Source organism: Castor canadensis, chromosome 2 (assembly GCF_047511655.1).
Source record: "Castor canadensis chromosome 2, mCasCan1.hap1v2, whole genome shotgun sequence".
NCBI lineage: Eukaryota > Metazoa > Chordata > Mammalia > Rodentia > Castoridae > Castor > Castor canadensis.
This window is the reverse complement of record NC_133387.1, coordinates 121,407,573-121,423,902: the sequence shown is the minus strand read 5'-3', so window position 1 is coordinate 121,423,902 and position 16,330 is coordinate 121,407,573.

Sequence of the window (16,330 nt, the reverse complement as noted above, 5' to 3'; positions counted from 1 at the left end):
CCAGATTAATTTCATCAAATATTCCCTGCCATGGTTTAATGTACCCTGCAAGCCAGAGAAGAAGTGATGTCAGATCAACAGGTGCCTGATCCTCTATGTAATATCTTTCCTCCCTTGACAGTCTGCTAGTACCTCACCATGAGATTGGGTGTTCAGGGTGAGCCTCGGAAATCAAGGCAGCCTGTGTACCAGAGTGAGATCAGGGTGGCCTTTTCTGCTCGTTGAGATCCAGGCTCAAAGGGCACAAATTCCTGTGGACACTCCAAACCATGGGGCATGGTAGCAGAGGCTACCAGGTGAAGAATGGAATCCCCAAATCCTGATGTGCTCAGGTCACCCATGTGCTCCTGCTGTCCCTGCCCTGTTTCCCTGGGCCCAACTTAACTGAGAAGACTTTCACACAAGACAGGAGCGCCTTCTTCTACTTTCATCCTGCGTGGCTGGCTGTGCTGCCACAGAAACTGGCCAGGGAGGAGCTGCCTCAGGACTGTCCAAGTTCCAGGGGCAGTGAGCCCACTGTGACATCACAACCAATAATTTCCTGATTGGTCAGACTTTGTAAGCACTCCTTCCAAGGACCCTCCCCCTCCAGGCACCAGGCACTTGTGGGCCAGTTTCCTGGCAAGATGTTCTGATAGGAGGATTGCTCTTCTCTTGCAGTTTCCCTTGTAAGCTCATTCAAGGTTCAACTGGGATGACATTTCTGTCCTGTTCCATATAACTCCCAATCTGGAATCCGAATTTGGAGGACAGGAAGTGTTTTAGTGGTGAGTACAAAAACACCTCAAGCCCTTTGCAGTTCCATCAGCCAAGAAAACTCCCTTAACATTGGATGAGGGAAATTCCCTCCCAAAACTGCATCTTCCATCATGTGTGAGGAGATTCCGTTATGTGATGCAAAATATAGCAGCACACTGGGAAACAGGGGCTTGTCTTTCAAGGCTTCTGTGTTCCTAACTTCATGAAACATGAAAACACACACTGACCAACAAGAGCCTCAAAGTGACTGCAAGAAATCATTTCATGTCAACAAAGAAATTAATACACTTTGATCCAAGAAATATACCAGCACACACAGAGTATAGTCAAGGACTGCTTAGTATTCCATAGTCATTGAAATTGTTACCATTTCTCCAGTGAATGGCAGATTTCAGGAACACCAGAAAATATAGAATACCATGAAGCACTCGGGAGGGACATTCATTTCTGGAAAGATTCTCTCAGCGACAAAGCAGTACACCTTTCATTCATGGAACTTAACACATAAAGTCAGAGCAACTCAAGGCTATTACTCAAAGTGATTTTGGGAATTAACCTAATTTCTACAAATCAGTGACAGCAAATTGAATGAGAAATACCACACACACACACAAACACACACAAACAAAATGATGACATCCTAATTGTTATCTAGTAAATGAATTTCTTAACTTCTATCTACTGAATAGCCACGTGTTACAAGACTAGAAGTCACTGAACACCAGAACACACTGCTGCATTACTTCCAGTCCCACAGGGTTAAAGAGGGATTTTTATTCATGTAGGCTTATGCATGCCTACACAGTGCATATATTCAATGAGTGTGAAATAGTGTGTAGTATGATAATTTATTAGAAAGAGCAAAGGAATTAATACACTATGTCACTACTTGTATTACACAACACACACACACACACACACACACACACACACACACACACACAAACAGGAAAGCTGCCTATATTCAATGCATGTGGAAAAAAAAACCTGCAATAGCTAAATCCCGGCATTACCCTACTATGTGGACACTTTCATCACTTCATAAAGCATCAAACTTAGAAAAACACGTTAAGTGACATCAGTTCCTCCAATGTTCTTGGAAAGAAGACATACTACTACCTTTATGTCAATGGGGAAGGAAACTCTAATCCACCAGGGTCTATGCCTGAAGGGATCACTGGAATTGAAATTATTTCCAGCAAGCCAGTGATGCACATTGATATATGTAACAAGACACCTGGACATACACTAGGCATATTCAATGAATGCTGAATATTTCTTCCTCAAACAATATATTACAGTTGATCTTCAGAACAGCAACATTGAGCCAAACCTGAAATGAGTGACTTTCAGGAAGCATTGCTGACTTGCATTATTTGGAAGAGAGTACCTAACAGACACTGATAAAGGAAATAATTTATAAGCAACCACGTGCCCACACACACACAAATACACCTACAGAGTGGATAAGATCCATGAGTATTATGTATTCTGATGTAAGTGAATTTCTGGGCTTTCATCTAAGTAAAGTACCTTTCAGCAGCACCAAAACTTCGTGAATACCAGGAAACACTGGTGAATCAGGGTAAATTTTGCAAACATTCGTTGCCATGATGTAATGTCCCCTGCAGGCCACAGAGGAAGTGATGTCAGATAAGTAGTTCCTGGGCCTCCATGTAACCTCTTCCTCCCTTGACAATCTGCTAGCAGCACATTGTGTGATCGGTGTTCAGGGAGAGCCCCAGAAATCAAGGCTGCCTGTGTACCACAGTGAGGTCCATGGTGGCATGTTCTGTTTGGTGAGATCCAGGCCCAAAGGCACTAAGGCAAGTGGACACTCAAAAATGTGGGGGATGCTAACATGGGTAAGCAGGTGAGGAATGGAATCCCCCAATCCTGATGTGCTAAGGTCACCCATGTGCTCCTGCTGTCCCTGCTCCACTTTCATAGGCCCCAGTTAACTGAGAAGTCTTCCACACAAGACAGGGGCACCTTACTCCAGCTTCTTCATGCTTGGCTGTCTGGACTGCCCTAGCAACAGGTCAGGCAGGAGCTGCCTCAAACTCTCCAAGATCCAGGGGCTGTGAGCCCACTGTGACATCACCACCAAGTCTTTCCTGATTGGTCGGACTGCATAAGCACTCCCTCTAAGGTGCCTACACCTCAAGAAGCCAGCCGCTTGTGTGCCAGACTCTTGGCAAAATCTTCTGATCTGAGGATCGATCGCTCTTCTCCTCCAGTTTCCCTCATCAGCTTGTGCAAGTTTCAACTAGTATGACATTTCTGTCCTGTTCCATAGAACTCCCAATCTGGAGCCTGCATTTTGGAAGACAGGAAGTCTTTCTAGTCGTGACTACAAAAACACCTCAAGCCCTTTGCAGTACCATCAGCCAGGAAAACTCTCTTAACCTTGGAGGAGGCAATTTCCCTACCAGAACTACATCTCCCCTTATCTGGGATGATATTCCCTTATGTGGATGCAAAACATAGCACACTGGGAACCAGAGGTTTGTTATTCCAGGCTTTTGTGTTCCTCACCTTATCAAAACACACAAACACACACACAGGCTGGCAAGAGCCTCAAAGTGACCAGAAGAATTCACTTCATGTCGCCAAAGAAATTAATTCACTTTCATCTGAGAAGTACACCGGTACACAGAGGTTATACTCATTGATTGCTTAGTATTACTTACTCAGTGAAATTGTACCATCTCTCTCTTGAACGGGAGCTTTGAGGAACACCAGAAACTGTGGAATAGTGTGAAGCAGTCGGGAAGGATATTCATTTCTGCAAAGATTTTCTGAGAGACAAAACAGTACACCTTTTCTTCAAGGAACTGAACACATACAGTCGAGCAACTCAAGGCTGTTCCTCAAAGTGACTTTGGTGATTCAATCTAATTTCTACAAATCAGTGATGACAAATTGAAGAATTATCACACACACACACACACACACACACACACACACACACACACACAAAGTGATGATATCCTGATTGTTATCTAGTAAATGAATTTCTTAACTTCTATCTACTAAATAACCACGTTGAACAAGACCAGAAGTCACTGAACACCAGCACACCCTGGTGCATTCCATCAATTCCCACAGTGTTAAAGAGAGGTTTTAATTCAAGGAGTCTTGAAAGCCAAAAAGGGAATTGGTGATCCCATGAAAGTTAGGAAAGTAGCAAGCCCTATTAACTCAGTAATGCATCAAGACCTGAAGCTGAACAATAGCAAAAGAGTAATTGCCCTAGACTCAATCTGGAAAAGAAAACAAATAGAAATGTAGATATCAATAAATAACTCTTAACCTTAACCTTAAATGGAAATGAAGTGAACTCTATAATCAAAAGACACGTGTTGTCTGATTGGATCAAAAAACCAGATCCAACAATTTGGTGTCTATAAGAAACACACCTCAAAAACAAAGACACCAAAACTAATAGGAAAGATAGGAAAAAGATACTACCAACATGTTGAACTTGAAAACAAGCAAGCAGGAAGAGCTATTCTCATATTAGAGAAAGAAGATTTTAAGTAAATATCAGTCAGAAGAGATAAAGAAGTTTACATATGAATAAAGGGAAAAATACAGCAAGAAAAAAATGATTCTAAATTCATATACATCATATGTTCATTCGCCCAAGTTTATTAAACACTTCTGAGCATGAAGGAAAATATTGGTCCAGATTCAACATTAGTGGGAAATTTCAACACATCCCTCTCTTCAACATACAGGATATCTAAGCAAAAAACCAAATACCCTAGTACTAAACAATGCCATGGATGAACTGGACTGAAAGACATCTATAGAACATTGATACCATACCACAAAACTACACATTTTTCTGAGCAGCCCAAAGAACTTTCTCCAAAATAGATCACATCCTAGGTCATAAAGCAAATCTCAAGTACAAAAATAAAGAGAATAATCCCTTGAATCCTAACAGACAACAATGGGATAAAATTAGAAATAAATGCCAAAGAAAACTACAAAAATTATTCAAACCCATGAAAATAGAATATCACATTTTTGAAAGATCAATTGGTCATTGATGAATAATCTTTTTATTGTTGTGATGTACATTGTGACATTTACAAAAGTTCTTACAATATATCAAATATATCATAACTTAATTACCCCTTCCATCATTCTCCTTTTTCCCACCTTACTCCATTCCTAGAATAGTTTAAACACGTCTCACTTTTCTATTTATATACATGTATACATAGTATGAAATTCCTAGATTCAAATGAAAACACAACTTATCAGAACCTGTGGGACACAGCAAAGGCAATCTTAAGAGGGATGTTTAAAGCTATGAGTATCTATATCAGAAAATCTGTGAGATCTTAATCAACCTGATTATACACTTCAAACTCAGAAAAACAAGAAGAAGCCAACCCCAAAAGTAGAAGATAGGAAGAAATAAGGGCAGAAATCAATAAATTAGAAAACGAATGTACAACACAATGAATCAAAGAAAGAAAAAGTTGGTTCTTTGAAAATATTTTTTAAAAAATCAATCCTTTAGCCCAACTAACCAAAGAAAGGAGAAGGCCCAAATTAATAAAATTAGAGATGAAAGAGAAAATATTACAATGGCAAATCATGAAATTCAGAAGTTGATACAAGAATGATGTGTGAATATTTTGAAAACCTATTTTCTAGCAAACTATCAAGTCAGGAAGAAATTGACAAATTTGTCACCATGTAGGACCCACCAAAATGAACCAAGAGGACATACAACTTCAACAGATCTATAATAAGCAATGAGATTGAAACAGTTATGAAGAACCTCCCAACAAAGAAAAGTGCAGGTCCAGATAGTTTAACTGCTGAATATAAAAACAACAGTGTACCTCAAAGTATTCCAAAACATACAAAGGGCAGTAATACTACCAAATTCATTCTATGAAATCAGTATTACCTAAAACTGAAACCAGGTAAAGACGCATCAAAAAAAGACAGTTATACAGCTGTGTTCCTGATGAAAACAGATGCAAAATTCCTCAACATAATACTTGCCAATGCAATTCAACAACACATTAAAAAGAAACATCACCATGATCATATTGGTTTCATTCCAGAGATGCAAGGAAGGTTCAGCATATGAAAATCAATAAACGTAATACAACACAAAAACAGAATAAAGGACAAAAACCATTTGCTTATTTTAATAGAAGCAGTAAAAGCCTTTGTCAAAATTCAACAACCTTCCATAATAAAAGTTCTAAAGAAACTAGGAATGCAAGGAATATACCTTAATATTATAAAGTGTGTATTTAACAAACCTATGGCCAACCTCAACCTATGGACAAGAGCACCCAGAAGTGGGAACTTACACCCTCCACCCCTAGATGTGCATGTCTGATGATCATGCAACAGTATCAGTTCCTTTCTTCTCTCTCACTGTTGTAGTGCTTACCAAGGAGGTATCAGGAATTGGTCCTACCTGAGTCTGGGCAAAATTTCTCTCAGCTGAAGTGCTTGTAAGAACACAGCTGGTGCTAGAAAAGATTTCTCTCCAGACCTTCTTTGGCTATGTATGTCACAGCGGGACTATTGCTTGAAACTACCTCTGTATGCAAGGGCTCAGTGGAATCTCAAAGTTAGGGATAGGCACCTATGCACCACACTGGAAGAGTGTTGATGGGAAACACGTGGGCATCTGCCCTCAGTCCTGATATCCATAAGAAACAGAGGGTAGGCTCCTAAATTTCCTGGTGATTGTGTATGGCACTCTCCACTCCCCTCTGACACATTTTCTGATTCCCCAATCTGTAACACTCTTAGCAGGTTTAAGTCAGTCACTCCACTGAGCCAGATCTGGATTGTGGGTTAAATACCCACTGAGCCAGTGCAGTAGAATTTCTTTGTAGTCCCAAAGATGGGACTATGAAAGGTTTTCGTAGCCCTAGAGCAGTACAAATTCATATGACAATTATATTCTCAACATTTCTCCTGGCTACAGCACCCTGGTAGTTCAGTAGGAGATGGATTCTTTTTTCAAATCAGACTACTGTGTGGATTTCACACCTTTTATCTATTTACAATGTAAGAACACAATGGCTTTGAAACTTTCCAACACCAAGGAATTCCAATATCTGTGCTGATAATAATTTCTAGGACTTTCTATTTTACCTTCACCCCTATAGTGGGCAGACTTCTCCCATGGCTCTGGAGCTGAGGTGGCATATGATGGGCTGCTTTGTTCCTCTTGCTATGTTGTTGTCTCAGGTCTCTGTTATTTATATGGCTACTACCTTTCCATTGTTTAATTCCAGTGTTTTCCCATGGTCACTCACTTCCATATACAGCTATATTCCTGCTACTTCAATTCTTCTTGGTAGAGCAGTTGCATGCTGGATGCCTTGAATCAGCTACCTTGCCTAAATCCTACTACCATTTTTAGTTTTTGTTACTTGTTCTGTGACTTAAAAACACATAGATCTCCTCATAATCTAATTTTATATTTTACTTCCCACTTTAAGGATTCATGCACTTTGTCTCTCTAATTTTTGAGGGGACTGCATGCACCATTGTTATGTTTTCATAATACTTTATCTGATGAATTTCATATGTAATCTCTTTGGGCTTCAGTAGTTTTTCATGCAGTACTCAATGTTTGGATGTTAAACAGTAGCAAAATTCAATTAAGGAAAATGAAATCAAGCAAATTAAACAATCATAGGCATTGCAGATGGACTATCTATTAGCTAACAATATGTTTCCTTATTAAAGGTGTTTTGGTTTGGGCTATATAAACTTGAACTACATAAGGCCAATAAATACATATCCAGCATTAAATAAATTCCAGGCAAAATTACACCTTTTATGAAAATATTATCTAATTACTACCTTTTTCATGTAGAGAGACAGGGACACTGGAAATTCTAGTATATTTATGCAAGAATGTTGTTACTCTTTTTATTAACCTAGGGCATTACAAGTCTTTGAACTACAAGTAACCTCATGAAGTGATCTAGTCCAATTTGACACTTCCATTCACATATGTTTAGGAAACATTTAAGTGTTTGCATTATTTAGATACTTAAATTGTTCCCACGATATTGTCTGTGATTTGATATGTATTGCCACATCACATAGAGTAATTGTCTATCTGACTTTAAACACTTTTCTGAATATTTTCCATTACAGATTTATATTCTTATACTCTTTTGTTCTTTATTACTCCTTTGAGATAGGGCCTACAAAAGTAGATTCTACATTTCAAGATAAACATAGTGACAGATGATAAATTATAATATATTTGAATTTGTTGCAGTACAGGTAATCACATACCAGTTTACAACTGACTGAAGATCTGCTTAAAACATACAAACAAATGAAAACTTGACCTGTAAAAGAAACAAATTACCTTCCTTCTCATGTATTTTACACAGATTGATATAGTACATTATAATATATTTTAAAAATCAGATATGTGGAAGGGATTGGATAGAGAAGGAAGTATGATAGTTTGAAAAAATATATTTTAGCAAATAAAATCCAAAGTTATATTAAAGGAAGTGTATCATGAATAACTAGAACTTATCTGAAAAAGACTAATGGTTAGACATTCAAAATTAACAGAAATCAGAAAATTAAGAGAACAGTGGAGGGACAGTCTCTCACACGAACTTTAAATTAAAAAACCCTGCCAGAGAAGATGGGTTTGGTGAATCCCTCAAGTGAGTTTTGGGTGGACAAGGCTTGCAACAATGGCTGACATACCAGGACTGGATGCTTAAGGAGCAACACCACAACTACTAAGATTGAAATGTCATGGTTTCTGCACCTGAAATTTTTATTCTTTTATAGTTTTATATATCTTCTCCATTATTTTTAATTATGTTTTCTGTTATTATTATTATTTCTTTTTGTCTTTTTTCCTTTGGTGAGACGACAGAGCTACTACTCAAACACCAACACCAGGATTGGATGCTGAAGGAGTAACACCAGAATTATTAAGACTACAACTTTATTGCATCTGAACCTGGGATTTTTTTCTTCTTTTTTCTTTTTCTCTCTTCTTGTTTCCTTTTATTGTTGCTCTCTAATGCTTGTTTAGTTCACTGTTTATTAGTACACTATCTCTCCCTGATAATTTCATTGGTTCTCTATGTTTTCTTTTCTTTTATTGCTCTCTTTTCTCTCTTACTCTTCCATTCTAGATAAAATTATTTTTACTATTGCATGGTAGATAATACTAAATTACACACAGTATAGGAACAGTAACAGCACCACATGGAATTATGGGAAGATGGAAAAAGGATAGAAATGATTTTCCAACCAATAACAAATTAGTACAAGAACCAGAGGGAAATGAAGAAAATGGATACCCAGATTCAGACTCCAACAAAACAAAAGAGAAACTATACCAAGAAACACAACAAAGCCCACAAGAACACTTTGAAAGAAGATATCCTGCAAGTAATCAATGAGAATCTTAGAGATGATACTCAATATGGTCAACCAAAATGTATAGGAGGCACTCAAGAAATTCCAAGACAACAGAAATAAAGTATATGAGAAAACACAAGAACAAATAAAATAATACATAGAAGCCTTGTACAAACACCAAAGTGAAACAAAGAACACCAAAAAAAGACAGAAAAATGAACTCAGGGTGAAAATTGACAATATTAAAGAGGAAGTGACTCATGATATGGAAAACCTCAGAAAAAAGAATGAAACAGAGATACAAAACAAAGTGGAAAGGCACACCAGCAGACAAGAACAGAGGACAGAATCTCAGAACTCAAAGATGAAATGGTATTTAAAAGAAAAACTGAAGAACTACTAGTTAGACAATTCAAGACATGTGAAAGGACTATGCAAGAACTCAACAACTCCATCAAAAGACCACACCTGAAAATGATAGGCATTGAAGAAGAAGAGGTGCAAGAAAATGGAATGTGTAATATATTCAACAAAATAATAACAGAAAAGTTCCCAAATCTACAGAAAACTATGACCATTCATTTACAGGAATCCTCCAGGATACCAAACAGACTTGACCAAACTAGAACTATCCCACAACATATTATCATTACAACAACCAGCAGAGAGTATAGAGAAAGAATATTGAAGGTTATAAGAGAGAAAATAACAAATAACATGCAAAGGTAAGCCCATCAAAATTACAGCAGATTTCTCAAAGGAAACCTTAAAAGCAAGAAGAGCATGGAGTGAGGTCTTCTGAAAACTAAATGAAAATACTTCAACCCTAGGATACTCTACCCAGCAAAACTATCATTCAAAATAGATGGAGCAATAAAAGTCTTCCATGATAAGCAGAAACTAAAACAATATATGACCACAAAGCCACCACTATAAAAGATTCTTCAAGGCATTCTCCACACAGAAAGTGAGATCAAACAAAATCATGAAAGGGCAGACAATACCAAACAACAGGGGAGGAAAAGGCAATAAAGTAGAGAGTAACATTGATTCAGTTACACATTATCAAACCCTTAAATAACTAAGACAACTAAATGACAGGATCTCCACATGCCTACCAATACTAACACTTAACATTAATGGACTTAATCTCCCTATCAAAAGACACTGATTGGCAAACTGGATTAAAAAGAAAGATCTAACAAGCTGCTGCCTACAGGAGACCCACCTCAATGACAGAAGTAAGCATTGGCTGAGAGTGAAAGTCTGAAAGATGATCTACCAGCCAATGGCCCCTGTAAGCAGACAAGGGTAGCAATACTTATCTCGGATAAAGTAGACTTCAAACTTACATTTATAAAATGAGATAAAGGAGGACACTCCATACTAATAAAAGAGAAAATACAACAAAATGAAATAACAATTATCAACCTATATGCACCCAATGTGAATGTACCCAATTTCTTCAAACATTCTCTGAAGGACCTGAAAACATAGGCAAACTCCAGCACAGTGATAGTGGGAGACCTTAATACTACCCTATCACCAATAGATAGGTCATCCAAACAAAGAATCAATAAAGAAATTCCAGAACTAAATCACACCATAGACAAAATGGACATAACCAACGCCTACAAAATATTTCACTCAACTGCTGCAGAATATACATTCTTCTCAGCAGCTCATGGAAACATCTCCAAAATTGATCACATCTTTGGGCACAAAGCAAGCCTCAGTAAATATAAGAAAAAAGAAATAATCCCACTCATTCTATCTGACCACAAAGCATTAAAACTAGAAATCAACAACAAAAACAGCAGTAAAAAACATGCAAACAACTGGAAGCTGAACAACACATTGCTCAAAGATCAATGGGTCATCAGTGAAATAAAACAGGAATTAAAAGGTTACAGGAAGTTAATAAATATGCAAACATGACCTACAAGAACATATGTGACACAGCAAAGGCAGTCTTAAAAGGAAAGTTTATAGCCATGTGTGTATATATTGAAACGTCTCACATCATTGATCTAATAGTACAGCTCAAACTCCTAGAAAACCAAGAACAAGCAAATCCCAGAGCAAATAGAAGAGAAATAATTAAAATAAGGGTTGAAATCAACAAAATAGAAACAAAAAATAACATAGAAAGAATTAATGAAACAAAAAGCTAGTTCTTTGACACAATAAATGAACTTGACAGACCCCTGACAAATCTGACTAAAATGAAGAGAGAAAAAACTCAAATCATTAAAATCAGAAATGCAAAAAGGAAGATAACAAGAAACACCACTGGAATCCTGGAACACATCAGAGACCACCTTGAGAGCCAATTCTTTAATAAATTTGAAAATTTTGAAGAAATGGACAGACTTCTAGATATTTACGGCTACTCAAAACAGAAAAAACAGGACATTAATCACCTGAATAGATCTATAACAGAAAACAAAATTGAAGCAACAATTGAGTCTCCCAAAAAACAAAAGTCCAGGACCTGATGGATTCACTGCTGAATTCTATCAGACATTTAAATAAGAACTAATACCAAGTCTCCTTAAACTGTTCCATGAAATAGAAAGGGAAGGGGCACTGCCTTACTTCTTTTATGAAGCCAGTTTTACACTCATCCCAAAACTAGCCAAAGACACCTTCAAAAAGATGTATAGGCCAATTTCCTTAAAGAATATCAACTCAAAAATCCTCAGTAAAATAATGGCAAACTGAATCCAACAACCCATCAGAGAGATCACTCACTATGACCAAGTTGGCTTCATTCCAGGAATGCATGGGTGGTTCAACATATGCAACTCAAATAATGTAATAACACACATTAATAGAAGCAAAGACAAAAAAGCAATTGATCATCTCAGTAGATGCAGAAAAAACCTTTGACAAAATTTAACACCACTTCATGATAAAGGCTCTAAGAAAACTAGGACTAGAAGGAATGTACCTCAATATTGTAAAGGCTATATATGACAAACCTACAGCCAATATCATACTTCATGGTGAAAAACTGAAACCATTTCCAATAAAATCAGGAATAAGAAAAGCGTGCCCACTATCCCCACTCCTTTTCAACATATAACTGGAATTTCTAACCAGAGCAATTAGGCAAGAAGAAGAAATTAAAGGAATAAAAATAGGTAAGAAACTGTCAAAATATCACTATTTGCAGACGATATGATCCTATACATCAAAGACCCAAAAAACTCTACCCCAAAACTCTTAGACACCATAAATATGTATAGCAAGGTGGCAGGATACAAAATCAACTTACAAAAATCATTAGCTTTTCTATACACCAACAATGAACAAACTGAGAAGGAATACATGGAAACAATTCCATTTACAATAGACTCAAAAAATTCAAATGCCTAGGAGTAAACTTAACAAAAGATATGAATGACCTCTACAAGGAGAATTACAAACCACTGAAGAAAGAGATCGAGGAAGACTACAGAAAATGCAAAGATCTCCCAGGCTCATGGATTGAAAGAATCAACATAGTAAAAATGGCTATACTACCAAAAGCAATCTACATATTTAATGCAATTCCCACCAATATCCCAATGACTTTCATCACAGAGATTGAAAAATCTACCCTTAAATTAATTTGGAAATACAAGAGAATGCGAACAGCAAAGGGCACACTCAGCAAAAAGATCCATGCTGGTGGTATCACAATACCCGACTTCAAACTATATTAGAAAACAATAGCAAAAAAACAACATGGTACTGGCACAAAAACAGACATGAAGACCAGTGGCACAGAACAGAGGACCCAAAAATGAATCCACACAACTATCACCACCTTATTTTTGACAAAGGGACGAAAAATATATCATGAAGAAAAGACAGCTTCTTCAACAGACACTGCTGGGAAAAGTGGTTATCCATCTGCAAGAAACTAAAACTAGATCCATGTCTATTACACTGTACTAGTATTAACTCAAAATGGGTCAAGAATCTTAATATCAGACCCAAAGTTCTGAAGTTCATTCAGGAAGGAGCAGGAAACACTCTAGAACTAATAGGTACAGGCAATGCCTTCCTCAATAGAACCACAGGAGTCCAGCAACTGAGAGAACAAATGGACAAATGGGACTTCATATAATTAAAAAGCTCTGCATAACAAAAGAAAAGGTCTCAAAACAAAAGAGATCCAGAGAAAGCCCTCATCTCTTTGGGTTAGCTCTAACCCAACACTTGGCAGAATGGCAATATCCACAAGCTTCTCTGCTACAATATGTAGATGACCTCCTGCTCTGTGGACCAAATGAGGCTGTCATTTCATAAGCCACTGAGTTCTTACTAAACTTCTTAGAAGATAGAGGTTATAAAATCTCTAAAGAAAAAGCCCAATTTTATCACTCTAGGGTTACATATTTAGGTTTTGTCATGGAGAAAGAAATGAGGTCTCTAGGAGAAGATAGAATCTGTCCAATCCTGACATTTCCCCTACCTAAAACTCTAAAGCAATTGAAGGCCTTCTGGGGGGGGTCACAGGATACTGTAGAATTTGGAACCTGGGATATGAAGACCTAGCCAGGCCTTTGTATCAAATCCTTAAGGAAGCACAGAAGGATACCCAGCCCTTTATTGAATGGGATGACAAGTCAGAAAATATATTCCACAGGTTTAAAAAGGCCCTTATGACATCTCCCACCCTGGGTCTCCCAGTACAAGATAAGTTTCAATTATATGTTTATGAAAAGGGAGGACTGGCCTCGAGCATGGTAACTCAGCTCCAGGTCATCACTCCTCAGCCAGTAGGCTAATTAAGGTAGTCAAGGAATGGGCAGAATGACTTAGAGCAATGGCTGTAGTAAAGCTTCCAGTGCCAGAAGCTCAGGAACTTATCCTAAGCTGCCCCCTAATGGTTTATACCCCACACAACCTAGGGGGAATTTAAACTCAAAAGGAGAACTTTGGCTATCTTATAGCCTTCTACTTAAATACCAGGCCCAGCTTCTGGGAGGGACAGAAATAACTTTAAGGACCTGTCAGAGCCTAAATCTTGCATCCCTTCTACCAGAGGCAGAGGGAAATCCTGAACATTCATGTGAGGAGGTACTTATGGAAAATTATGCTGCCCAATCTGACGTAACTGTTCAGCCCTTAAAAAACCCAGATCTAGAATTATATACTGATGGCAGTTTCTTTGTCAAAAATGGTGTCAGACATGCAGGATTTGCAGTTGTGACAGAATTTGACATCCTCAAATCAGGTCCTCTTCCTCCTAATACAAGTGCTCAATTGGGAGAATTAGTGGCCCTAACAAAACTCTAAGACTGTCAAAAGAGCAGAGAGTCAACATGTATACAGATTCTAAGTATGCCTTCCTGATCCTGCATGCTCCTGCAACCATCTGGAAAGAAAAGAGGAATGCTAATGAGTAGGAACAGCTTCCCATAGACACAAGAGAGGTTACTTTAATAGTTTTAGGGATAACAGCATTAATTGTAGCCCTTGCTGGAATCAGCTATGGGATAATTGCCAATCATGTAACTTCAAAAAACCTAACCAAAGTGGTAAAGGACACCTTAGACCAGGCAGGCCTTGCCATTAAGGATATGCAAAGGTCTTTGTCATCTCTTGCCTGTAGGGTCATGGGCCAATGCCTGGCCCTAGATTTTCTTTTGGCTAAACAAGGAGGGGTGTTTGCTGTCACCAATACTTCCTGTTGCACATATATAAACACTTCAGGCATTGTAGAGGAACGTGCAGATTACATTCTCCAGCTGGCTAAGTGGTTCCAGGAGCAATCTCTTGAAACTCAGGTTTCTACTCAGGTATGGGAACAAATAAAATCCTGGCTTCCCTCCAGAACTTGGTTCCTACCCTTCCTGGGGTCTATAGTTGCCATTATTCTCTTGCTTGTGTTTGGGCTTTGCATTTTAAACTTACTTGTCAAGTTTGTTTCTTCTTGCCTAGAATCCATTAAACTACAAATGTCTCTGGTGGAGAAGACAATGACCTACTACCGCGGTCCCCTTGACAACCCCTCTTGTGGTGAGCCCTGATGCTGCAGGCCCCTTCATTGCCCCTTGTCAGCAGGAAGCAGTTACTAAACAGACTTTATCATCCATATTCCAAACAGCAGTTTATGGTGGTCACTGAGAGTGGGGACTTGAAGGACATACTGCAGGAGGTCAAGGAGACACTTCTCCTTAGGAAGCACCTGTTTGCATATGAAAGGCATCTGCAACCTCAGGCAATGCAAAAGTAGTCTATAAAGTCCACTCCCAACCTTGGCACATGGGATTACCTGCATTCCCCAATATGCAGTCTTTCTCTTCTCTTTTCTCCAAGTAAATTCTCTACAAATAAAATCCAACCGACCTCTGCTATTAGAGTCTGTCTGTGCCTTCATTCTCAGAGCAAGCTCAAGAATCCTGAGCACCTGAAATTCCTGCATGTGTCATCCATGAATCAATATGCACATGAAAGAAATGCTAGGAATCTACCTGTATATATATCTTTATCTCAACTATCAAAAACACTTTGTTCTTATTAGAGTTTATACTGATGCATTAGTGCATCAATATTAACCTGTCAGAAAGCCCCAGTTTTTTCTACAGATTCAGTGCTAAGTGGAAACAAAGTGCACACTGTACCCAATAGATATACACAAGTCAATTTAAAAATAACTTCTAAAACATAAGTTAAAAACAGGAATTTATATTACTTTCTGAACTGACATACCAATTTTACAAGGCAAATGAAAATACAAAATACAAGGAATACCGGAGACAACTTTGGGGAAAAATGAAAGAATTTTAAAGGACTTTGCCTGTTGAAGTTAAAGAATTATTATAAAGTTTTGGGCTGGGTATGGTGGCACAAAACTATAATCTCAGCTACTTAAGATGAAGAGATAGGAGGATCTTTTTTTTTTTCATTTTTCTTTTATTATTCATATGTGCATACAAGGCTTGGTTCATTTCTCCCCCCTGACCCCACCTCCTCCCTTACCACCCACTCCACCCCCTCCCTCTCCCCACCCTCAATACCCAGCAGAAAATATTTTGCCCTTATTTCTAATTTTGTTGTAGAGAGAGTATAAGCAATAATAGGAAGGAACAAGGGGTTTTGCTGGTTGAGATAAGGATAGCTATACAGGGCATTGACTCACATTGATTTCCTGTGCGTGGGT